The sequence below is a fragment of the Pinus tabuliformis genome, chromosome Q, assembly GCF_031772625.1.
Source record: "Pinus tabuliformis cultivar Carrire ecotype Pingquan chromosome Q, CPIR1, whole genome shotgun sequence".
NCBI classification, from domain to species: Eukaryota; Viridiplantae; Streptophyta; class Pinopsida; order Pinales; family Pinaceae; genus Pinus; species Pinus tabuliformis.
In genome coordinates, this window is record NC_142296.1 from 1,243,186,669 (window position 1) to 1,243,212,118 (window position 25,450).

A 25,450-nucleotide genomic window follows, 5' to 3' on the forward strand; every position below is an offset into this window, starting at 1 on the left:
GAGAAATGGGGGAAAAGGTGGGTTTTTGATCTGTGTGTTGAAAGATTTATCAATCTATAGTTTTCCAAGATCAGTAGATTTTGATCAGTGATATAAAAATTAATGTGACGGTATGTATTAGTATGTTTCTTATACATGTTTGAGTGTTTACTTGTTTGTATTATCATTTGAGTGTATGATCTTCTGAATATTTGAATAAGAGTAAATGTTAAATGATTCGTCCTTCATTTGATGCTCTGTTTCATAGATTTCAAATATTTGCATTCCTATCTTCTAAAGCTACTTTAGAATTAATTTCATATGCCCTACTGTAGTGGATTGTTCTCATGTTTTCTTCCTTCAGCTATAATGATGACCAATGTCTAGGATGTGCTAGCAACCTTACCTTTGTCAATATTGATCAAACAACCAATATCTTGGTAAGTTGACATAAACCTTAGCTTGTTAACTCCATTTCCCAATGAACCATCTCCATCATGCCGAACCAAACACTACATAAACACAAGACAAGTGAAGATCTAGCCACTGTGTAAAAATATCGTCAATTACTAAATCTCGTGATTAGACTATCAGAGAGAACCCTCAATGGATTGATGAGGCTAACCTTCAATTTGTAAGATTGGTTTTGAATGGTTACCTTAGGAATTTTTCTCATACAGCCAAGAGGACATTTATAAGTGATAACAAGACGTTTTTATAGAGGTCTACATTGAATAAGTCACATGCCATGGCATGTTCAAAGGAGGAAATGAGCGAGAGGACTTGAGTGCCCCCACGTTAAATGAATCAAGAGGAGTCAGCTTGTTTTATTATATAAATTAAGACAAGAGAGAGGCATACTTAGTGCATTTATGGAATAACAAGAGTTAGTGGGTTATGTAGGTTCATTGATGAAATGAAACTTAGGTGCATGGAACCATTGGCTAGATCGAATCTACATCTTTACTCCTTAAGAAAAAAAAATGGGACCAACTACATCCCTTTCAATAAATGCTTACCCCATAAGAGAAAGACACTTATTGTTAGGCATTAAGGTCCTTCGGGAACTCAAGGAAATAATCAAACAACCTATAGAGAATTGTGAAACTTGGTTATGGATGATATACAATTTTAGTGTTACCTTCATTTCTCTTAAAGGAATACAACTTTGTTGTAGATCTCATTTTCAACATAAATTTTTGTTAAATGATAAATTTTTGGTATATTTGGTTTACCAGTTGTTAGATATACCCTTTGTGTTATAATATTTGTGGCTAATTTCTTTGGCTTCCCCTAGATTACTCAAATAAGTTACAGATTCACTGTGATTAAAAAAATAATTCTCCTAATTATATGAAGATTATATATACATAGATATAACTTACATGGGAAAAATATTTTCCAATTATTATTGTGTTGAGATTCATTTTAAATTTTATTGTGTTAGAAATATTACCATATTCATAATACTACTGCAACCATATAAATTAAAAGATTAATAAATGCCTGTAAGCATTAATTTTGGCTAAGCGTCAATGTTCAAAAAACAAAAATCATTAAACCAATTAAGTTATAAACTATTTTGAAGATTCTTCGGCGAAAATCACATAGAGAAACATTTGTCGACGCGTTTCGAACCAACCAATGTGGTTCATCATCAGGACAAGTTAAATGAGCAGATCTCATTTTTCACATTAAATAGACAAGGCAGAATATCCCATGACCCAATTTTCCAAACAAGATAACGGCTAAAATGACAATAGCTAGATTTGACCGGGAAACGACTAGTTTGACTTTGATAAGGGGTAAAAACTCTATTTATTTAATTAAAATCAATCTATTCTATAATCAATTAATATATGATTTAAATTAAATATAGATTAATTTCTAATATTTTTAACACGTGATATTTATTTTATATAATATATATATATATATATATATATATATATATATATATATGACTTTGAATATAAAATAAATTATATTTTAATTGATAAAAAGGTATTAAAATATTTCTTAGAAAAAAAAAACAACTCTTGAAAGTAATTAATTTTTGAATCTAATTTAAATTAATCTATTTTATAATTATTTAAAAACTAACATACTATTTAAATAGATCACAAATTAATTTCTAATAATTTTTAAAACTTTTTAGACTATGAATATAAAATTTATTTTATTTTATTCTAATTTTTATAACTAACTAATATGTATATAAGAACTTATAACTAACTAATATGTATATAGGAACTTGGATATCTAACAATTCTAATTTAATACAGTTTTTGTGTTTTACTTATTCTAACTATTTTAAGTTAATTTATTTTATATATTTATATAAGTCCTTTTAATTAAAATTTAATTAACTATTTATAGATCACTCTATTAAAAAAATAATAAAATAAAATAATAATAATAATAATAATAATAATAATAATAAATTTAATATATGTTAATTTATACAATGGTCCACTTACAACCGTATTAACCTTTTTAAATAAATAGAGTTTTTACCCCTTATCAAAGTCAAACTAGTCGTTTCTCGGTCAAATCTAGCTATTGTCATTTTAGCTGTTATCTTGTCTGCAAAATTGGGTCATGGGATATTCTGCCCTGTCTATTTAATGTGCAAAACGAGATCTGCTCATTTAACTTGTCCCGAGGATGAACCACATTGGTTGGTTCGAAACGCGTCGACAAATGTTTCTCTATGTGATTTTCGCCAAAGAATCTTCAAAAATTTGATATGGATCACAGAAACCTTAATTCAATAAGTTATAAACTTATTTAAAGTATTATAATTGTTATTAGAAGACTTAATATATGAACTAAAATTACATACATTTATAAAAACATATAACAAATTTTAAAATATGGAATTTCATTCTACTTATTTTAGATATTGAAAGTTACACTCTTACAATTTATTTAATAGTTATTGACAATGAAATTAAAATTATACCAACTCAATTTCTCAATTTCAAATTAGAGATACTTATTAAAATAATTATATTAAAATATTTATATATATATATATATATATATATATATAAAAGAAAGGAAAATTGACATTAACTTATTTATATTAAATTAATTAATATATAGATTATTATATTAAATATCTTTTACATATAAAAAAGTATTAAAATATAAATGTTGCGAAATGGTTATATCCCCTCAAAAAAGGGATCCCTTCTGACCTTTATTAAATTTATAGTTAAAATGAAATTACTCTAAAATGAAATTTCATCTCGTTACAATATTTATTATTATTAGTTTTAAGAGAAAATTTAAGCTTCTTTTTTTCCTTTCTTTTTTTTTTTCCTTTTTTTTTTCTTTTACGGTGGAATCAGCGACAAAGATAACCTCGCGCCTCGCGTTACATGGGCTCGATTCTGAGTGCTACTTCTATAACTACTTAAACTTTAAAACAATATATGTTTCTATATAGAAATAATATATTAGCGTGTTTTTTTCACTTTTCTCTTTTATTTTGAGAAATTGATAAATTTGTTTTTTCTTAATAATATAACAATAATACATTTCACAATTTATAATATATTTTATTATAAAATAAGATAAAATTTAAATAATAACCATAATAATATAATTTAATTTAATGTCACATTTTTTTTTATATATATTTGGACTTTGTAACATCTATATCCACCCTTAAAAAAATTAAGTTAATTTTCTATTACTACTAATTATAATGACAGAATTTGTCTTACATATGAGAAAATTACCATATGGATGGCAAGATAGGGTTATCCCTTACTTTTTTTTTAATTATATTTAACATTGGATTATTTACGAAAGCATGAGTAACTTTATCGTATAATAAATTAAATTTAGCTCCATTGTTCTTTGTGCATATGTATAAGTTCTCTTGGATCGCATCGTCAAAAGGTGTGTGTAAAGTTTTGACTAGGGATAAGACTCGCCCTTGTATTAAAAGATATAACATGTTATATTTTATACACTAGGTTGAATGTTAGCTTTAGTTATCATATTATTTGATGAAGTGATTGTATAATTTACATTTGGGAATGTGGAACAGTCTCGAAGGGCAGTTGTAATGCTTGGGCTTGTTCCTTGAACCATGGTGATTTCTACACATGCAGACAACCCCACCATCGATTTGTCAAGGTTTAGATCTGACGATCTTGAGCTCTTCAAATAGATTAAGGGTAAATACCTCATTTTCAAGGCTTCGTTGTTGGTCATTTGTGTTCTACCATTAGCTGGAAAAGGTATGCATCAAACCCTAACTCATTTTTGAGTTTCTCCATTGTGTTGGCCTTTCTCACTGGCAGGTAAGTTCAAGACTTACAATGGTGTTTAAATTTAATTTACATTGTTTGTTTACATGGGTAACTTGTTGATTCTATCTAGTTGGTTAAACTTCAACCCCAAAATTTGGAACTATGGCAGGAGTAATGTGGTTTAAAGGTATAGAGTCTCAGGTGTTCAATCCTATAGGTAAGAAGAGTAGAAATTTATCCATGTTTCACTAACTCCTATAGTCACCCATGCTAGGTATCTCAAAATAGTTGGATGCAGTTAATATTCACAATTTTTAATTTCTCCTTTGTCTTTTGTAGTGCGAGGTCTCATTGCTCGACGAGAAGACATCTCAAGGTAAAACCAAACAATATTGTTAGATGTATGAGCCGAAGTTCATAAATTAATATTTAATTATTTAGAGTTTTCTTAGATTAATTACTTACAGTTTTAGAGTCTTCTTAGAATATCTATTTGTTATAAAAGATATGACATCTAGAAAGGTGTTGTTTCTAAGGAACTTATATAAGAAAATAATTAGGAGTGTTCTTATAAGTCAATTAAATGTAAATGGACACTTGTAAATGAAATAGGTGATCCATTACAAAATTAGTTTAGGACGAAATTCTATATAAAGCTTGTTTCTCTCCACTTATAACAGTGTTGAGTGACTGTGTGTAAGATGTTGCAGATTCTATGTAATTATTCTTTTCTTTATTAATAAAATTTTTGTGTCTGAGGAGACTTCTACTATTATTGTGGTATCAAAGCTTCAATAATGCAAATAATGCGGAATTTTTGAAAATTCCATCAAATTGTTCTTTTGATTATCGGTATGCAAATTACTTAGTTTATATTAAGAAAAATAAAATTCATTACTGTAGTTTTTATTGTTGATTTCAGATTTTTAAATCTAGAAATTAAAATTTCCATCATAAAATTTTGTATTATATTTGAAATTGACCCATTCGAATGATATTAAATGTTTTGAGAAGCCTGAATTTGAAACCTGTGTGAACAAACTATTTGATCAAATTCAACAAATTCTCCCCACAAGATACCTACAACACGGAAGAATTTGTGACTAGTTGTGTGAAGAAGCAATTTAAAGCACCTATGATGGACCATTTGCGTATCGATTTTTAATGTGAGATGGACAGTGACAAGTGCATATAGAAATAATCATATTATGTAGCTGAGATTGTGATCTTCACCGGATCCTACGATTCTATGATCAACTATTGATCATATCTGACTCGTTATTTCCATTGGAATTATATTTATAAGATGAGAACGAGTGGTGTCAAAATTTGTAGAAGGATTTTCATACCTATAGTGATATGCCTATTTTTTATTTGGAGAATTGAGGAATTCTTCGAAAATATTGTTCTACGGAAAATTGCGACAAGGGCATAGTTAGTTGCAACATACTCATGACAAGTCACCAGAGATGATGTTATAGATTTGGAGCACCTATGTGAAGATCCCCATGGAGATCAGCCAGCAACGTGTAGCCACTATGGAGGATCCATCACCATAGAGATATGCAATGTGTAGGACTTACTGAGAAGTGACCTTCTTGGAATAACTGTGGCGTGGATGTCAAAGGTAAAAAAAATGGACAAATTCGTAATTAAACACATGAAGTTTATGGTTTAAAGGTTTAACGTGGGCACTCTTTTATATTAGAATATCTTACTTCATGTTTGAAAAAATGTAAGTGAATATCTTTTGGGAAGTAAAAGTGTTTAATGGAGAGATAAGGTATAATTTTTTAATTTGTAATATTTTGGAGTGGTAAGTCAAATGTGGGGTGATAAGTTGAATTTTGGGGAATTTTGAAATATTTGGAGTAATAAGGTGTAATTTTTTTAGTTGTATTTCTAGAGTGATAACATTGTAATTCGAAGTAATTTCTTTACTTCAAGGGGGTGTGAAATGTTAAATAGCTAGAGTCAAAGAGGTCAAATTGTAAAATCATTGTGAAAGTAAAATTATGAAAGATTCATTGTAAAATGTTAGAGAAGTTCACTAGAGCCAAATGAAAAGATTAGTCACTTTCCTCCTCAACCGACTATATGAGGGTCAAGGCCAAGCCCTGATAGATCGATTTTTGTGTGTGGTGTTGTGTGTGGTGTTTTGTCCATATTATTTTTGTGGTGCATGATCTATCTTAGTGCATACATTCACTTTTACAATGTCCAAGCTGGTAAAAAAAAATTCCAAGTCTGATAGACTTGAAGGCTCAAAGAATTACAAGACATGGAAAAGGAAAATAGAAAGCACTTTGATTTACAATAAACTTTGGCAATATGTATGTGATGGTGATGTTAAAATAAACAAACCTACATATGCAGACTCAATAGCTAAATGGGAGATCAAGAATGCCAAATTATTAGCATTAATTAAATCTTTACTTAATGATGAAATGTATGTTCACATCGAAAATTCTTTTGATGTATGGTCTGCCTAGAAAAATGTAAAGATTTATTTGATACACAACAAGAATCCAAGAGAGTTGATCTTCAATTGAAGTTGCTTCAACAAAAGTTAATAGAACGGGGAGATGTACTCAATTACATTTCCAAACTTAAGAGCATTAACCAAGAAATAGTAAAGGTTGAATTTCAAGTAGTGGATGATAGTTTCATGACTACTATTTTGATTGATGGTTTTCCTTCTTCATATACACATTTCTTAGAAACTTTACAAGTAACTGGAAAGCTAGAGAAGTTAAAATTTGATGAATTAAGTGAAATGCTAGCTCAACATGACAAAACTTTTGGAAAGAAGAGACATGTTCGAGAAGATTTCTTCTTTATAGAAGCTAGCACTAGTAACTCATCAACTTAAAGTTCCAGATGTAGAGGAAGAGGGAACAACAATAAAAATCATGGATCATATGGAGAACAAGTTTGTGGTAGAAATCAAGGTAGAGGGAACAAATTCAACAGAGGCAACAGTTCTAGCAGAGGTAGCATTGAAGGTAGAGGAAACAATTAAGGAAGAGGAAAAAGTCAAGGTAGACAAAAAATCTAGGTAGAGGACAAGGAAGAGGTAGATGAAAATATTTCAATCAAGTTGTTTGTAGAAAATGCAACAAATTTGGTGATTATTCAGTAGGTTGTCGAACTTCTATTGAAACAATTCCAAAGTTTCAACAACATTTGGCACAATTTTGTAATGATTAGGAATATGATGGACTTGAATGTGTCTTCACTACACTTCAAAGTCAATAATCAACATCATTTTGTTAGACAAAAGTAATACTCAAAGGGGGGGAGGGGGGGCTGAATCAGTATTGCTAATTATTTATGCAAATAAAAACTCTTTTAGAAAATTACTTCAGAGAAATATAGTAAGGTCAAACACATGAAAAACACAAACAATCATCACATGTGGACACTTGAATTTTAGGTGGGAAAATCCCCCTCCAAGGAAAAAAACCACCGAACTACTTGCTACTTCTTCTATTACCTATTGCTTCAAAAATATTCTCATTACATTGAATTAGGTAGGAACCACTAGAAATGGAGCACCCACCTCTTGACTGAAATGAGAAATGTTGGCCACAACCAATTTGGAGCACCCACTTCTACAATAGATAAATAATATGCACTAAGCTTGAAGCTCCTACTCTGAGTGCAAACAATTCTTCTATGATATGATTAAGATATAAGTATGATGTTGCAAAATCAAAGCATGTAACAAGAATTCACACTCTTGCAGACACAAATCCACATACCAGTTGAGAGAACTAAAATATCTCTACACACCCTTGAAACTGAACATTAATTTTTGCATACAACACTCAAATACTGTTGTAGATTAATCTCTAAAGTACTCTACAACTATGAAATTTGAAGTCAATATAAAACTCTATTGAAGTGTACTTGCAACATATGCACATTCACTCACTCACACTCTCTCTCCCAAACCAACAATTAAGCTTCTTTCCTTATCATTTTATAGACTTTATGGATGGTTAAGCCAATTAAGAATTTAGATGATGGAGCTCACCAAAAACCTATTCACATGCTTCAAAATTGATTGAGAATGGAATCTTGACCATATAAAACCACTCCATCCACTAGTCCTTTTGATAATTTCAAATTTAACAACGTTCTGGAAGCCCGCACAATTCATCCCAACTTTTTTTGGTCCAAAAATAAGATCTTCTAATCAACAATTTAATTCCAAGAGTGTACGAGACACCCTTAGAGAATTATGTGTTTTTCCTCAGTGACATGCACAATGCTAGACAAAAACATCTCTAGTCACTCCCATAGTAACTATGAGTCAATGACTATACAACTCTAGTCACTCCCAAAGCCCTTCATCCATGCAATTGGGGCTTTTCTCCCTCACTCACTTCCATGGTAACTTCCATTGAGTGTTTATAAAGCTTTAGACGCTCCCACAATATTTTATGGGTGCGAATTTACGAGTTTAGAGGCTCTAACGAGCCTCCATCCATGCGACTGGGGTAGAGCATCGCTTAAAACAAAAAATATAGCCCTCAAGCTTGGAATAGAGCTTCACGAGAATGAAGTGACCTATAAACCATCCCTTCTTACTTAAGTTGACATTAGGAACCCAACTATAAGACTTCATTAAGACATCACATGCACACCATAAACTATATCTCTAGATAAGTTAGCTCAGCTTCAGATGAGGCCTTGTTACCTCATGACACCACTCCTACAGACCTTTTGGGGCTTATTCCATCATGTTACAACAATATGACAACTTTTAAGAGATATACAACTAATTAAAGACTTGAAATATAGCCTCATGAGTTCATGAATTCAACCGGGTGAAATTGATGGCAAAACAAATATGCCAACAAACTCCCTCGTTGCCAATGATGTCAACCTGCAACGCCTAAAAATAAATATGGAATTTACATAGATAAATCTGAAGCTTGAGCACATACATAACTCATTCTCTCTCCCACTTTGACATCAATGGAAAGGGGTTTTACATGGTAAGAAAAATTACATAACAACAATGTGATTCATTGCCAAAAATGAAGAACTCCCCCTGAAGAGGTACAACCACTACTCCCCCAGAGTTGCTGAACATTCTCCCATTGAATATATATGAGATCACAACATCTTCAAGAAGAAATAAACATGAAGAAGAAACCCATCTCAAAATGGAGAAAGAATAAGCAAACAAACAGTTCATAATGCCTTGAAAATGTATGCAAATAACCAATCAACACCCATTCTTCAATTTTTTTAGCTAAAAGTGCTCTTGATGGAAGTCATATGACAAAAACTAACTCCATGAAAAGCTCCTCAATGCCTCCAGAAAGGCACAACAACCATATGCTCTCTAAGATATTCACATTGGTCTCTTGGAAGTGGCTTAGTGAAGATATTTGCAATTTGCTCACTTGAAGCAATATATTCCAACTTCACAACTTTGCGGACCACTTTCTCTCTTAGAAAATGATATTTTTTTGGTATGTGCTTGGTCTCGGAATGAAGAACCAGATTCTTGGAAATGTTGATTGCACTTGTGTTGTCTACCATGATAGGAAGAGGTTCTTTAAATTCAACATCCACACCTTGAAGAGGCTTCTTCATCCATAATATATGTCTACAAAAAGTGCTTGTTGCTATATATTCTGCTTTAGCTGTGGACAAAGATATTGAGATTTGTTTCATGCTGACCCAAGAAACCAAACAATCACCCAAAAAATGAGTTGCTCTTGAAGTACTTTTCCTGTCATCAATACTACCATCCCAATAAACATAAGTAAAAGTAATCAAATTGAAATGATTATGTTTGGGACACCATAATCCATAATCAAGGGTGCCTTGAAGGTACTTGAAGATTATTTTACAGCATTAGGATGAGTCTCCTTGGGATTCAATTGAAATCTAGAGACCAATCGTAAAATTTGTATGGTATCTGGCTTAGAAGTCGTTAGATACAATAAGCTTCCAATCACCGAATGCTACATGGATTGATTTACATCTGATGATTCATCATCTTTACTCAACTTATAACTAGTAACCATGGGATTACATACTCATTTACAATATTCCATGCTAAACTATTTCATTTTCTATCTAAGATATTTTCATTGAGAAATAAAAATGCCTTTATCTTGAATAACTTGTAAACCAAGAAATAAATTAATCTCACCCAACATTGACATCTCAAATTATTTTTTCATTTATTGTGCAAAATTTTGACCCATCTCCTCCAAATCTCTCCCAAATATAATATCATCTACATACAGAAAATTTATTAGGAAATGATCACCTTCAAATTTGATATATAAATTTTTGTCCGTGGATCCTGCTTTCAAGCCTTTTTGTTGTACATATTTATCTAGTTTTGCATACCATGCTATTGGAGCCTGTTTCAAGCCATAAATAGACTTTTTCAACCTACACACTAGATTCTCCTCATCACCTAATAAAGAAACCTTCAGGCTGCTCTATGTATACTTCCTATTCTAAATCACCATTCATTAACGTTTATTTTACATCCATTTGATAAGCTCTAATTTTCTTGTAGCATGCAAAGGCAAAAAACATTCTTATAGCATCTAATCTAGCTACAAGAGAAATAGTTTCATCAAAATCAATACCTTCTACTTGAGTATACCCTTTGCATACAAGTCTTGCTTTGTTCCTTACCACTCTTCCTTCTTCATCAAGCTTGTTCTTGAACACCCATTTTCTTCCAATAATATTTTTGTCCTTGGCCTTGGTGCAAGCTCCCATGTGTTGTTCTTCTCAATATAATCTAGTTCTCCATTAATTTCTTTGACCCAAAACTGGTCTTCTTTAGCTCATTGAAGTTTTTGGGGTCAAATTGAGAGAAAAGTGCAAAGTGCGATTGATTGAAACTATCCAACAATTTTCTCCTTGTTTGCACTCTAAGCTTTTTGCTGCCAAGAATTTGAATTTTCGGGTGCTTCTTCTGAATGTGACTTGGGAGATCCTTCTTTGTAGTGGAGGTCTTTCTCTATTCTTTCTCTTCTTTAGAAATTTCTTTGTCCTCATATTCTCTCAAATCATGATCAACTGCGACATCTTGGAAATAATTAGATCTAGGAAAAATTTCATCAACAACAATATCAATACTTTTGATTACCTTTTTGTTCTCTTCTTGTAGCATTTGTATCCCTTTATTTTGAAGGAATAGCTAAGAAATATCCCCTCATCGAATCTTGAATAAAACTTTCCAAGCTTGTCTTCATTCTTCTTGATGTAGCACTTGCTTCCAAATATTTTGAAGTGGTCAACTTTTTCTGGTCTTTCTTTCCACAACTCATATGGAGTTTTGTCACTGTTTGGCCTAAGAAGAACTCTATTGGCCAAATATACTTATTTTTTAGTTTCTTCTCCACAAAAAGTATCTGATATGCCAACTTCATCCAACATAGCTCATGCGATATCTTCGACCAACCTATTTTTCCTTTCAACCACACCATTTTGTTGTGGTGTTCTCGCCATGGAGTATTGCCTCTTAATCGCATGCTCCTCACTAAAATCATCAAATTCTTTAGACATAAACTCACCTTCCATATCAGTTCTAAGACACTTTATCTTCAAATCAATTTAATTTCAACAAGTGTCTTAAAATATTTAAATTTTGCTAAATTCATATGATTTATCTTTCATAAGCATAATCCATGCGGCTCTAGTAAAATAATCAACAAATAAAATAAAATATTTCTCACCTCTTGGGATTTGATTTCTTATAGGGCCACGTAAATATACATGCATTAGATCTAATGCCCCACTGGTAGTGAACTCCTTCGATTTGAAATGTACTCTTGTTTGTTTCCCAAATTTGCATGACTTGCATGTTGTTCTTTCTGTGTTAGCCAACCTTGGTAATCCTCTAACTACTTCGTTCTTTCTAATCTTGACCAAATTATCAAAATTAACATGACCCAATCTCTTATGCCATAGCCAAGATTCTTCTATTTTTCTCATGCAACAACTATATCCAGTGTCATAAAAAAGATACATGTTTCTATCACTTCTAACAGCTCTTGCCACAATCTTCCGTGATTCAACATATCTAATCTTGTACTCTTTAGATATGAAAATGACTTCATGCCCATTCTTACACATTTGACTTACACTGAGAAGGTTATGCTTCAATCCATCAACATAAAGCACATTTTGCACTTCAGTTTTTCTGTCCAATCTAATTGTTCCTTTACCTCTGATGGGAACTGTTGCATTGTTTCCAAAACTAAAATTGCCTTTTTCGTGACCTTTTAACTACAATAATTTTCTCTTATCATTGGTCATGTGTTTGGAGCAACCCTTATCAATCAACCATTGTGCATGTTGTTGGCCCTCGTTTTTATCCAATTTTTCTTAATTAAATACACTTAATTTCCATGTTATCCATCCATTTACCATCCATATACACCATTTTTGACCAATTTATGCATATCCAAGTATATAAATTAATTTTTTCAATTTTTAGATGTTTTTGAAAAATTTGGATTTTAAATGCATTTTTGGACAGGACTAAGAATTCTCGTAATGGCTTCATTGATGGTATGCTTGCAGGACACCTGGGCACGAACAAAACACATTTCTAGAAAGATTGGGAACTAAGAATGGATGTGTACCTATTGGTTTATTCAAACTGAGCTTAAACAAGCCCAGACGAAGCTAATCAAAGAGGACCAGTCATTCAAGAAATCCTTAGGAAATAGGCCAAATTTAGGATTTTAAGTGATTTTCTAGATTTTGAGTGATTGGAAGGATGAGCTTAACCTGGATAGATTGAATAAGGATTACATAGCTATTAGATACATTTTAATTAACTTTGTTTCATATTTCTCTATTTAAGCCAAGAACATTGAAGGCGTGAACATGTAGAATTTGTATAACTTCGTTTTGAGATTTCTGAACTTTGTGAGTTAATGAAAGAGACCAGTTCCATCTTGTTTTCTGCTACTCTATATAGTGAATTCTTGATTGAGTTTCAGTAGCTGAGAAGTACTTTCAGTGTGTGAGGCAAGGGTGGAGGGCCCCCATACAGAGGTAAGTGCACTTTCTAGTTAATTTGGTTGGAATTTCCTGAACTAGTTTTGTGTCATGTCTAATCACTTAATTAAATGTATGATGATATGTTATGACTGCTCATGAATCTTAATCTTAACTCTAATCTTCATATGGAGGGTCAAACTAGTGTTTAATTTAAACTCTTGTTCTATGTGATCAGAGATTATAAACTAGAATTCATCTTTCTTGCTTTTAAGTGATTTTCTGAATTTCCAGTTTTCTAACAATGGCATTAATGATGAATGAATTTACAATGAAGAATAGCAAGGACCTCCTTAGTTAGTAGCCTCTTCTATTACTCTTTTATGCATCTTGATCTATTGTTCATTAGTGGTTTTGATTTCTTTTCATGAAGTAGTATTGTAGAAGAAGGTCAATCTGGTTCTCCTAAGTTAGAAGTCACTTCTCCTACTTATTACATATTGAATCAGAAATTATTTAGTTAAACTTTAGATTTGTAATATGTATTTATAATTCAGGTTATAATTTCATTTCTTTCAATATTTATATTTCATCTTCTAAAATTGACTACAATTGAAATCCATATTTTTTGGACATGTTTCCAAGCTTACAAGCCCGGATTGATAATTAAATACTTGTGTTAGTTTACATAGTAAATTGACCCAACCTTTTTGGCATTGTTGTCAGGGAAAAATACTTCAATATAGTCAATTAGGAAGATTGTTAAAAAAAAACATTTTTCATTATAGTTATTCATGCTTAGACATAGAAATTAGAAAGATGGATCCCCAAAACAAAACCACCAACCACTAATAAAAGCTCACTAACTACAAATTCCATTTGCGAAACAAATATCTACAAAACATGATGTTTAAAAAGTCATTTAGAGAAGGAGGGTATGCCACTACAAGGATCTTCTTAAACCCTTGTTCGCAATTTAGAATGGTCACTAGGGATGAATCTTCATTTCAAAAGATTGAAGAGCAAAAAAGCATCTATGAAGAGGATTCACAAGAAGAGAACCTACAAGCTTCTTCTAGTTATATTTGTAAGGAGATAAATGAGTTATGGATCACATGCAATGAAGTTAAAACAATAGAGCTAGAAATTGAAGAATTTAGAGAAGATCCATTGAGCATTCATAATTTTGAACAAGTTCTAGAAGAAAAAATTCGTGTTATGATAGTTGAGAAAAATAAAAACTTAAAGATCACATTCGAACTTGGTTTCAACTAGTCATTAGGCCACACTATCACTTCATTTTTCAACATCCTTTAGCATCAAATCCTTATGATCAACTAATTTTTCAAGTCCAAGTATTCATTAAGGTATATTTTTCAAACTTTGATATGAGTCTACTTATAATATTGTTACGCAAATGGATGCATTGGAAATTCTCTTATATTTGAGAGAGTGACTCATTTTCCTACAATAGAATAGATATAATATAATAAAAAACTAAGTAGTATGAGTTCAAAATAAGACTTCCATGATATTTTTTCTTCAAAATTTCATGAATAATTCTTAAAATCATTGTTCGATACTCATTTCGAAGAATTTTATGTTGACATGCAGTACATAATATCTTGAAAACTAGTTTCTAAACCTACTTGTCAACTTTGATCACAAATGAAAAAGACAAGGTAAAAATAAACACTAGATCTCAAGAGAAATTTTGAGGACAGAGTTATTACAACCTATATTTGAGGTTTCTAGTGGAAACATTTTTACCTGATATTCATAGGGAATATATACCTTGAGATGTAGTTTCCAAATCAATTTGAATCACCTCAATCAGGTATCATATGAAAAGGTTATTCTTGAAACACTAACTGCTTCTCGAAAAATCTGCATGGTGACAATTCTAGGTCTTTACTGCTCATTGCCATATTTGATGTACCAAATCATCTTATTTTCAAAAAATGTTTATATGGAAGATAGGTATGAAAATCTAGATAAAAAAAAATTGAATCATCCTGTAATGAGGTCAAATGAAAGAGTTATGCCACATTTAGTGACTGCATGTCTTCAAATCAGAAAAGTAAAACTCTTCCTCTTAGGTCTGTCTATCAGAAATTTTGTGATATCAAATCTAAGAACTTTTAAAACATGTTTCTACTGGAAATAAAAAGATGAATCTAAATTAATCTCCAACTAGAATCACATCAATCCAATCTTTAACAGAAAAGTTACGCTTCAACTGTTTGTCTAGTAAAAACATTTACAAATAGCTCTATCAAACATGGTACTCTTTATGATTGTTAGCATATCATTTTAAACCATTTCTAAAGCCTGTTTATACTTGAAGTAGCTTATGCATTGACTTTAAATTTTCTTTGGAATCACTCTAACTAGACATAAGCGAATTTTTTGTGAACAAAGTAGCAGTAGGAGTTCTAGATGGCGACTATTCCTCAAAGGGGTAAATAATTGCAATTTCTTTGTATATCATCCTTGGACTTGTTTTTAAGCATTGCTTATAATTATTATACATATCCCTTGGAAGAAGAGAGATTATATACCTCCCTTTCTCCATCATCTAATATTGTATTATAGACAAGTGATATGTTTTTGCGGGTCCCGGGAAGATTTGAGAGGTCAACTCCATGGAGGAAGGATTATCACAATCAATCTTTAAAAATTCATATCTACAAATATGAAATGAAAATATTCAAGTGAAAATAAAGTGAAAATTCACTTGATGTTGAGTTCATTCAAATAAACTCAAAACTCTTGAAGCTTGCTTTCAGTTGCTAACCGAAAACACAAATAAACCGTACAGCATGAATCGAGATCAAGAAAAAAGGCATGAAGCTAATTATCAGAAGAAGAAGTCAAGTTTTGTACCATTACAAGTCACATTCAATGCCTAAGAAGCCTTCCATAAGCCATATTTTTCATGATTTCATCCATCATCCATATTGTATGTTAAGCTCCGTGATCATGCATGTTGAAGTCCAGTCTTATTATCTATCTATCTATCCACCTATTCCTAGATCATGAATTCACCCTATCTTACTTTCATAAGCTTTCCATACTTCCCTACTCCATTACACCCCACCTCCATAAAAGAAAAGAATAAAAAAATAGAATAAGATCAAAACTAATAGAGTTCGGTTGTGAAATTCCAAGAAATTGGCACAATACAAACTTGAATTCATAACGGAAAACCAACTTGTTTGGCCTATATGAATTTTTTACCTTATTTTACTCTTACTTGTGTTTGATTTTGCAGAAATAATCCTCCAACAAATCCAAGAATTGAGGACAAGTGTTAACATAAGCAAGGGGAAAGTTTGTAATAAAACAATGCAAATAGTTTGAGCAGCTGAATTGTAGAAGGAACCTGAACAACATGCCAGAAGGGACCTGATACATCATTGAGACTTGAGCTATCATTATGCAGAAGGGACTTGTAGTATATGACAGAAGCAATGTAAAATATTGTTGAAAGGTACATGTCAGAAGGGACCTAAAACATTAATTACAAACTATAAAAGGGACCTAAACAACGTCAACATTCAAAGATATTGAATCAATGTCAGATGCGAAAACATGAAGCAGAAATAATTCTCTACATTTCAATATATCCCAGAAGAGCCATCATTATGATAATAAAGACATTTTTGACCATCATTTTATAGGAGGACATCATTGACATAAAATATTTTATGGGATTACAAGTATAGTAAGTGAAAATTTTGCTCTAAAAAGTTCGTTTTTCTTTTTTTTTCTTTTTTTAATTCTAGAAGTTGTTAAGACTAATTTAGTGCTTGATTTGTATTCCATTACATTTCACTTATATCCTACCATACCTTTCATTTAACCTACATTAATCCATATATCCCTACATTACCATATAAGCATTTTGATCCAAAATTGAGGACAATATTTTTTCCCTTAAGAAATTCTTTTGTTGCTTATACAAACCACAAGTGTTAGTATCATTATCCAAAGTTATTGATTTCAAAATTACCTAGCTAATGGTCGTTTCAAAATGAATATATATATATATATATCATTAAAAAATGTGCATTTAATAAATCATGACAAAAGTTGAAGAAGAACATATATATTATGGCAAAAATGGTATATGTATCATTTCAGAAACATATGGAAAAATGAAATGGTTAAATGGGCATACAATCAAAATTTAAGGCATTAACGAAAGGTGAGTTTTATAAGAACGTGGGTTATGAGGAACTACGATGATAAGACAGGCATCTACATCATGGAGGAAAGGACAAAGAGAAACATTATCAAATGAACACATGGGAAGTCAAAGGTATGCAAGTTAGAGTGTGTGCTAGAATGGTGGAATGGTCAAATGTCTTCAAAGAAATGCTTTCAAACACTGTGTAAACTACTATTATTTCTCACTGTGTAAACACAAACCAAGCTCCGTGTTAAACTTTTCTTCCACCGTCATAGCAAAAATTTCGCCCAGGTAGAGGTGCACGATGTTGTGCATTCATGCACATGCATACAACACCCTCGTGGAAGGAGAGATAAGTAGAAAAATTCAAACAAGGAAGAGAGAGGGTTGTGTAAAGCAAGAACCCTAAATAGAGGAAGAAAGGTAAAATATATAGGCAGCGGTGGAAGGAAGAAGACATCAGTTTTTTAGAAGATGGAGGACTGATATTTTCTCGGTGTTTAAATTGACTGAGCCCTCGAATAGTCTCGAGAAATTGTGTAAGAAAAGGTAATATATCACCTCCAGATTTCCATAAACTATTGAATGGATTTCAAGGGAAGGAACTCGTGTTAAGTTTTGAAATATGTCATGTTAAAAAGGAGTTAAACTTTAGTTGAAAAATCTGAGTGTTTGCCACCATTAAAAATGTGTTTCCATTGATTTAATAAATGAATCATTGGAAATATCAAAGGATATTTTTTTATTGAAATGGCGTTGTCTAAAGATATCTTAGAAATATCCACAAAATCACTTCCAGATCATGTAATCGAGCAATTTCCTCATGCATGGTTGTATGTGAAAACACAAAGTTTTTTTTTTTGATACATACATAGAGGAAATTTTCCTATTTTTATACACACAGTGGGCATAATTTCTCCCTATGTGCATATATATACAGTGGAAAATTTGTTCCATCCATTTTCACAGTGAGAATTTTTGAAACAAAAAAGGGATTTTTGATCAATTTTGGCAAAAACATAGATTGAATTATGAGTTAAGGAGCAATAAAAACATGCTCAAAAGGTTTTTATAATCTTTGTACAAGGACATAAATGTTTTTTTTATGGGTTTTGAAGTAGAGTGAACCTTTTTGCAGCAGAACAAGAGGAATGAAGAATATTAATTTCATTTCTTTGTGAAGAGCATCAAAGAAGAGAGCATATGGCTACCAAGGTAAAACCAAAAGATTTCCAAATTGAGCATTGGGAAAAATAGACCATAGAAAAGCTTTATTAAGCTGGTATAATAGGCTTACTCCAAAAGTTTAATGGACCAAAATAACAGAGTTAACAGATCAATTGGAAATAAGAAGAATTCTAGAGAGGCATTTGAAGAAAGAAAACAAGATACACAAGAAAAACAATGAAAATTTGATCAAGGAAAATGAAAGTCTAAAGGAAGAAGTTGGAAAACTAAAAACAAATAATAATCTTCTTTCGAGGCAACCTTTCAAGTGGCTTAAAGATAAAAACTCACGGAAGAATAAGTATGAAAGAGAAAAGGTCATCGCTACAATCTACAAGGGAGAGTAGTACAAAGGAGTTGAATTTCTACTACAAGAAGCATAGCGGGAGACATCTGGATCAAGTACAATGTTTACATCAGAGTTCAAAAGGTCCAAGAGAAAGAAGCAAGGATCAGGACATGCTTGTACATCAACAAGGGGAAGATGTTGGCCATCGTTTTTGATCCAATTTTGCTTAATTAAATACACCTAATTTCCATGTTATCCAACCATTTACCATCCATATACACCCTATTTTTACCAATTTATGCCTATCCAAGTATATAAATTAAGTTTTGCAATTTTTAGATGTTTTTACAAAAATTGGATTTTAAGTGCATTCTTGGACACAACTAAAAATTCTTGTAATGGCTTCATTGATGTCATACTTGCAGGACACCTCGACACAAAATGAGCATATTTCAAGAAATTTTGGGAACTAATAATGGATGTGTACCTATTGCTTTGAACAAACTGATATTAAACAAACCCAGTCAAAGCTGGTCAAACAAGACCAGTCATTCGGGAAAACCCTAGGAAATAGGCCAAATTTAGGATTTTATGGGATTTTTGAGAATTTGAGTGATTGGATGGATGAGCTCAACCTGTATAGATAGGATAAGCATAGACATAGCTATTAGAGACATTTTATTTAAGCTTGTTTTAGATTTCTCTATTTAAGGCAAGAACATTGAAGGCATGAACATGTAGAATTTGTATAACTTCAATTTGAGATTTATGAACTTTCTGAGTTAATCAAAGAGACTAGTTCCATATTATTTTATGTTGTTATATATGGTGAATGCTTTATTGAGTTTTAGTAGATGAGAATTACTTTCATTGTGTGAGGCAAGGCTGGAGGGTCCCCATAGCGAGCTAAGTGCACTTTCTGGTTAATTTAGTTGCAATTTCCTGAACTAGTTTTGTTTCATGTTTAATCAGTTAATTTGATGTATGATGATATGTTATGATTTCTGATGAATATTGATATTAACTATAATCTGCATATGAAGGGTCAAACCAATGTTTAAGTTAAACTCTCCTTCTATCTTATCAAAGATTAGAAACTAGAATTCATCTTTCTTGCTTTTAAGTGATTTTCTGTATTTCTAGTTTTCTAACAATGGTATTAATGATAAGTAAATTTATAATGAATAACAACAAGTACCTCCATATTTCGCAGCCTCTTCTATTATTCTTTTATGCACCTTGAGCTATTGTTCAGTAGTGGTTTTGATTTTTGTTCATGAAGTAGTATTGTAGAAGAAGGTCAATCTAGTTCTCCTAAGTTAGAAACCACTTCTCTTGCTTATTAAATGTTGAACTAGAAATTATTTATTTAAACTTATATTTGTAATATGCATTTCTAATTTAGGTTATAATTTCATTTCTTTCAATCTTTATATTTCCTCTTCTAAAATTGACTACAATTGAAATCCATATATTTTGGACATGCTTCCAAGTTTACAAGCCCAGATTGATAATTAAATACTTGTATTAGTTTACATAGTAAATTGTCCCAACACATGCTGATCATGAGCTATGAAGGAAAGCTCAAAATTTTCGGTCCTTTTCTTCGATCTTTTCTCACTACAACAAAACAGGCAATTTGCGCCAGATTTAGCACCAGATTCTAGTGCATTTTTTTCTCAATTGGGATGAGTAACCTGGCGCTAAATCTGGCTCTATTGTACAATTTTTAAAGCGTCCTTTTTTGCACCAAATTTTGCATCTTTTTTACGCCAAATTTTCCATCATTTTCTGCATCATATTTTGCACCAAGATTTTCATTTGGTTTTACAACAGGTTTTGCTTCTAGTTTTGTGCCTTTTTTTGCATCTATTTTTGCATCATTTTTTGCTTCCTCTTTTGTGGAATTCTTTGCTTCTATTTTTGTGTCATAATTTGCATCGATTTTTACACCATCTTTGACATCTTATTTAGCACCTTTTTTTACATCCAATTTGTGCCAATTTTTGCATCTGGTCTTATGCCATCTTTTGCTTCTAATTTTGTACTTATTTTTACATCTATTTTTGTGCCAATTTTTCTGCCTTTTTTTACACCATCTTTTCCATCCAATTTTGCACCATATGTTGAATCTGATTTAGTGCCAAATTTCGCATGCATTTTTGCACCATTTTTTGCATCCACTTTTGCATTTTATTTATCTCCCTTTTTTGCATCCTATTTTGCACCATATTTTGCGTTTAATTTTGCATCATTTGTTGCATCCAATTTAGCATCATTTTTAACACAATTTCTTGCATCCAATTTTTCATCCTTTTGAGCATCTAAATTTGCATCCTATGTTGAACCATATATTGCATCCACCTTTGCATCCCATTTTGTGTCTATTGTTACGTTCACTTTTGAGCCATTTTTTCGTCTACTTTTGCATTTGTTTTTGCACCAAGTTTTGAATGATTTGTTGCATCATTTTACATCCAATGTTGCATCTCAATTTGCATCCAAAATTGAGCCATTTTTATGCCCATTTTTGCACCATTTTTTCTTCTTTTGTGTCCAATTTTGCACCATTTTTTATGTCCAAATTTGCATCCTTTTTGGTATCTAGTTTTTCATCATTTTTGGCTTCCAAATTTGCATCCTTTTTTCTGCCACATTTTGTGTCCACATTTGCATCTCATTTTGCACCTAGATTTTAGTTGGAATTTTCATCTAGTTATGCATCATCTTTGACATCCTTGGTTTCACCATTTTGTAGTCCCATTTTGCATCTTGTTTTGTGTCTTTTCTTACATCCTTTTTGCATCCTAATTTTACACCATTCTTTGCATCCTCATTTTGGTGTCCATTTTTGCATACTTGTTTGCACCCAATTCGGTATCCTTTCATATGCCCTATTTTGTTCCCTTCTTTGTGTCTAGTGTTGCACCCTTTTTTAATTTTACTTTAAAAACCTTTTTGTGTCATTGTTTGCATATTGTTTTGATGGCTAGTTTAACATCCAATTCTACTCCCAATTTTTCATCCATGGTTAAATCCACTTTTGGTTTCTTGTTTAGAGTTTTACTTTTATTTCCATTTATGACCACCTCTATGGGTTCATTTTACTAAGTTCATTTACATAGTGAAATATATTAAATTTTCTAAATACCATTTTGCTGTAGGATTTAATGCATGGTTAGATGAAAACAAAACCCTCTCAGTTTATCTTAGAAACCTAGGACAAACCAATTAAGAGAAAGGTTGTTCTAAGGCTTAGGATTCTTAGTAGATCAAGATGTAGAGTATAGATTAAGAAAAAGAGAATGAATTCTTGTGAGTCCTCGCATGCAGGTCTTCTTGGAGTTTTTCATATAGCCAAGAAGCGCTCCTAGCTAGCTCCAAAGCTTGGTCCTACACATAAGAGAGAGAATAAAGCAACCTTCACAACATAATATCTTAATAATCAAAACTATAAAAAAACATATAAATATTATTGAATAAATAAATATAAACAAAAAACCCATGCATACATTAGTTAAATAGAAGAAGTAAAGAATGAATAGAAACATATGGAAGGAAGAACAACTGATCTATATGAATAAAGGAGTTGGAGGAAAGTTACAACAATCAGATATAGTTGCAACATCACCTCCCCCAACTCATAGCTCCAAAACTCTCCCTCTCAAGACAGATCTCAAGAGCGTGACAATACAAAATTCCCATCATTTTTTCAATGGCCAAGCTTCTAATATATAGGAAAGTGGAGGATATGAAGATTTCCAAAATTCCTCATTAGTTCAATTTGGGAAAAATCTTTTGGGTGAATAATGTTTCCTCATATAAAAAAGGAATTTTCCACTTTTTAGATGCTTTTGTGCTTAGGAAAAAGCTTCCCCATGCTTTATGGCTCTTTCCCACTTTTGTATGCTTTTATTTTTTAGGAAAAAGCTAAAGATGAGGATAAAGAGATTACATTCCACCATATGTTTCCGAAAGTGACCAAGAATGTCAAATTCAAATTCTAGTTTGCTTATGTTTTAGTTTTTTTTTAAATATATATTTAGTTTTAGTATTTTTTTTTTCTAGAAAAATATATTTAGTTTTTGGTATATTTTTCTATAAGAAAAATTATATTTTGTTTTTATAAAAATGGATTTTAAACATTCCATTCATGCTAAATTTGTGATTTTATGATAGGAGTTTAAATTATATATAGTAAAGTAACTTAATGTCATGTGTCGTGTTGCTGAGATGGGTGTTATACATCTCTTTCTTGCTAAGTTATAGAATGTGCTTGGGTTTTCTTAATGCAATAAAACTAATTATGTTCTTCATGATATCTTGAAATGTTCATCTTGAACCAGGCTAATAAAACAATAAAGTTAAAATAGGTTTTCCTTTGTCCTTTATAGATCTTTGTCCCCATTAATCTTGGTCTTAATAGATTAATTGTCTTGTGGTGGCCTTGAGTGGTCACTTCCATTAGTTGCATGCTTTGTAGTTTTCAGTTAGTGACATTTTTTAGGCTTGATAATATGTTATTTAATTTATCAAAATGTGTTATTTTCCATATTATTGTTAATTATTAATATTAAATATGCTGATTTTTAAGCATGTTTTAGCAAAACTTTCCCAAAATGTTTATAGATTGTATTTTATAATGCAATGATTCTTTGATTGATGAAATTGTTTTGGATATTTTTTTTAATGATTCATTGATTGATGAAATTGTTATGGATATTTTTTTTATTATATTAAATTGTATGTGATAAAGTCAAAAATCACCTCTTTTTTAGATTTTCATTGATCAATTTCCCTTAAGGCCATCAAGTTCACCATTTGGTCCCAGGTTAAGGAAATATAGGAGTCATGAAGTGGAATTGTCCAAGCACTTAAATCTTGAGACATGTTTCTTTTTAGTCACTTTATACTTTCTTTCTATGTAAATTTTTGATGAAAATAGTCTTGGAACATGAGGGGCGTCAATAGTAAGCGAAAACAAACTCCTAAAAGAAAAATGGTATGCAAAGCACCCATAAATAATGTTGATATAAGAAGCAAAAATATTAAGTGAGGTTCAACCTCATGTAATTAGAAAATGGGGGAGGAATTTCCTAGTAGTAGTGATTGATGCTTAGAGATAATTGGGTGGAATGGTTATTATTTGAAAAGATTAAGACATCAAGGTTACCAATATGTTTACCTCTTTTCGCATTATGACAATAGAATTTTAGTTAATTGACATTGAGGACTACTACCATGTATCCAATGTCTATGACTCCAATATCACAAATGGAAAACCTCTATTTCTCAATTCTATTTCTAGCACAAGTAATTTATACTCCCCATCTCCATGGATTGTTGGGAGTGACTTCAATATTATAAGTGTCTCGAGGAAAAGAAAGAATGAATCGAAATGTTTAACAAGATATTTTGTAAGCTATACCATTAAAGCCACAAAGTAGTCTCCATTAAAGCTGTCAAGAAATGAGTCTCCAACCCACACATGTGGATCAATGAGATGTAATACATGTGTGTGTGGTTACGAACTCAATACACCTCTATAATAACTCCACAAACTTATGTATTTCACTCTGTCACATAAATTGACAGTAGTGTGACATAAGTAAACCAAGAGTAGACATGAAATCCTTAGGAAACAAACATTCCTTAGATCCTCAATTAGGTGCTTAAATGATGAAGTGAAAATGCAAGGAGAAAAGAAGAATTCATGATTTAACCATCACATACATGTGATCAAGTGTGACTAGGAGTGTATATATTCATATATTTTCCAAAGAGGGAGTGAATACATGAGTTATCATTTATTGGCCCTTATTTTTCTTTATTTTTCATTTTCTTATATATAGGACTTAGGGAATAAGGTTTTCATAAGTTTGGCACAACTCATAGATATAAGATTTACATGAATTTTCACTTCAACCTTAGAGTTTAGACTTAGATAAATCAATATAGTGTATGTTTAATGATTTTGGCTTTCACTTTTTTATTGTATTTCATCACAAATACAAAAGGGGAAATATTTTGCCACAAACCTATGAATGCTTAATCATAAAGTCGTCATGTGATGAAAACAAATTAATGATGTTATTCTCTACAAAAATGATGGGTATTCTTGAGAAAATCTTATGCTTGTAGATGTTTCCTCCCTGGTTGAGAGGGAGTGAGGGTAGACACCATGTTATCCATGTGTCATGTACTATGGCTAGGATTAACAATCGTAAGCCTAGTAAAGGCACTAGTAGGGATAATGGTGGATTGGATAAACATCTGGGACCAATATTCTTTGCGAATTTGGACATTGACTAGGACTAATCGCCATAAGTCAAGTACATTAATCCAAGATAAGAATAGTCATGAGGATTGACATTTTCTAGTGTCAAATATTATGATAGTGGATTAGGAAATGATCATGTGAGGACATACCTGGTAAACATCTTGGTGGGGTAAGTGCCTTGAAAGGCAGTGGTGTCCAAATTTATGCCTCCC